Raw genomic sequence first — 2127 nt, 5'->3', positions numbered from 1 at the left:
CGTTTATTTAACCTTACTATTCCTGAGAGGAAGGCTTTGGATGAATACATACAGACAAGTTTGGCCGCCGGTCACATTAGGCCTTCTAAGTCTCCTGTGGCGGTTGGATTTTTTTTTGTAAAAAAAAAGGACGGCGGTTTACGTCCTTGTCTGGATTTTCGTGAGATTAACAAAATTACTGTACGCAATCCTTACCCACTGCCATTGATTCCTGATCTGTTTAACCAGTTAATGGGGGCCAAGTGGTTCTCTAAAATTGACCTTAAGGGGGCATACAATCTGTTGCGCATGAAGGAGGGTGATGAATGGAAGACTGCTTTTAACACTCCTGTGGGTCATTTTGAGAATCTGGTTATGCCTTTTGGTCTTACTAATGCTCCTGCATTTTTTCAGAATCTTATTAATGACATCCTTAGACCTTTGATCGGCAAAAATGTGGTTGTGTATTTGGATGACATTTTGATTTATTCGCCGGATCTGGAGTCTCATTGGCGGAGCGTGCGTGAGGTATTACAGTTATTAATGGACAATTCGCTTTTTGCTAAGCTGGAGAAATGTGAGTTCGCTGTACAGAGAATTAGTTTTTTGGGCTACATTATCTCCAGCAAAGGCTTTGAGATGGATCCGGTTAAGGTTCAGGCTGTGCAGGAATGGCCTAGGCCTATTGGTTTGAAATCGATACAGAGGTTTTTGGGTTTCGCCAATTACTATAGAAAATTCATAAAAAAATTTTCTAGTATTGTCAAACCTCTGACTGATCTCACCAGGAAAGGTGCTGATGCGGTTCAGTGGTCTTCTGAGGCCATTGAAGCTTTTGTGTATCTCAAGGAGAGGTTCACCTCTGCTCCCATCCTTATGCAGCCTGATGTTACTAGGCCGTTTTTGGTTGAGGTTGATGCTTCCTCTGTGGGGGTTGGCGCAGTATTGTCTCAGGATAACGGGGATGGATTACATCCCTGTGCCTTTTTTTCAAAAAAATTTTCGGAGACTGAACTGAATTACGATATTGGTAATCGGGAATTATTGGCTATTAAACTCGCATTTGAACACTGGCGCCACTTCTTGGAAGGTGCGGAATTTCCCGTTCAGGTTCTTACGGATCATAAAAATCTGATATATCTTGATGCTGCCAAGCGCCTGAATGCCCGTCAGGCTAGGTGGGCACTGTTTTTCTCGCGGTTTAATTTCTCCGTTACTTACATCCCTGGTACTAAGAATGTTAAGGCGGATGCCTTGTCTCGCAGTTTTTCTCCCATAGTCGGTGCTGAGAAAGAGGAGAACATTTTACAAGAAGGTGTTGTGATAGCTGCTTTGGACTCCGTTTTGGAAAATGAGATTCTTAAAGCACAGGAGAATGCCCCTTCTAACACTCCTCATGGGAGGTTGTTTGTGCCTGGGACCTTTAGGAGAGATTTGTTTGAGTGTCACGAATCTCGGTTGGCAGGTCATCCCGGAATCTCTGAGACCAAGAGACTGGTGGGTCGCAGTTTTTGGTGGCCTGGATGGCAGAAGGAAGTCATTAAGTGGGTGCGCCAATGTACTATATGTGCTAGATCTAAGTCCTCACATACTCCTGCTGCGGGGTTGCTTTGTCCTTTGGAGGTCCCCAGTGCTCCTTGGACACATTTGGCTATGGACTTTATAACTGACCTTCCCCCCTCTGAGGGTTTTACTGTCATCTGGGTGGTCGTGGACCGTTTTAGCAAGATGTGTCACTTGGTTCCCTTCGTCAAACTGCCCTGCGCTAAAACTCTCGCTAAGGCCTTTGTCAAGGAAATTGTCAGACTTCATGGCGTTCCTACTGACATTGTTTCTGATAGGGGTCCTCAGTTCGTGGCTCGTTTTTGGCGTGCCTTTTGTGACAGGTTGGGAGTTCATTTATCGTTCTCGTCCGGATATCATCCTGAATCTAATGGCCAGACAGAAAGGAAAAACCAGGATGTTGAGCAGTTCTTGCGTTGTTTTGTGGCAGACAATCAAGAGGGGTGGTCTGAGTTTCTGCCACTTGCTGAATTTGCTCTGAACAATCATACATCTTCTTCTGCTGGTTGTTCGCCTTTTTTTTGTTGTTCTGGGAGACATCCGTCGTTTGGGTCGTTCTCCAAGTTGGGATCTGCCGTGCCTGAG

The sequence above is a fragment of the Phyllobates terribilis genome, unplaced genomic scaffold (assembly GCF_046119375.1).
Source record: "Phyllobates terribilis strain yellow unplaced genomic scaffold, ASM4611937v1 Scaffold_6__1_contigs__length_29720123, whole genome shotgun sequence".
NCBI classification, from domain to species: domain Eukaryota; kingdom Metazoa; phylum Chordata; class Amphibia; order Anura; family Dendrobatidae; genus Phyllobates; species Phyllobates terribilis.
The sequence above is the reverse complement of the archived record's forward strand: the minus strand, read 5'-3'. Positions refer to the sequence as shown.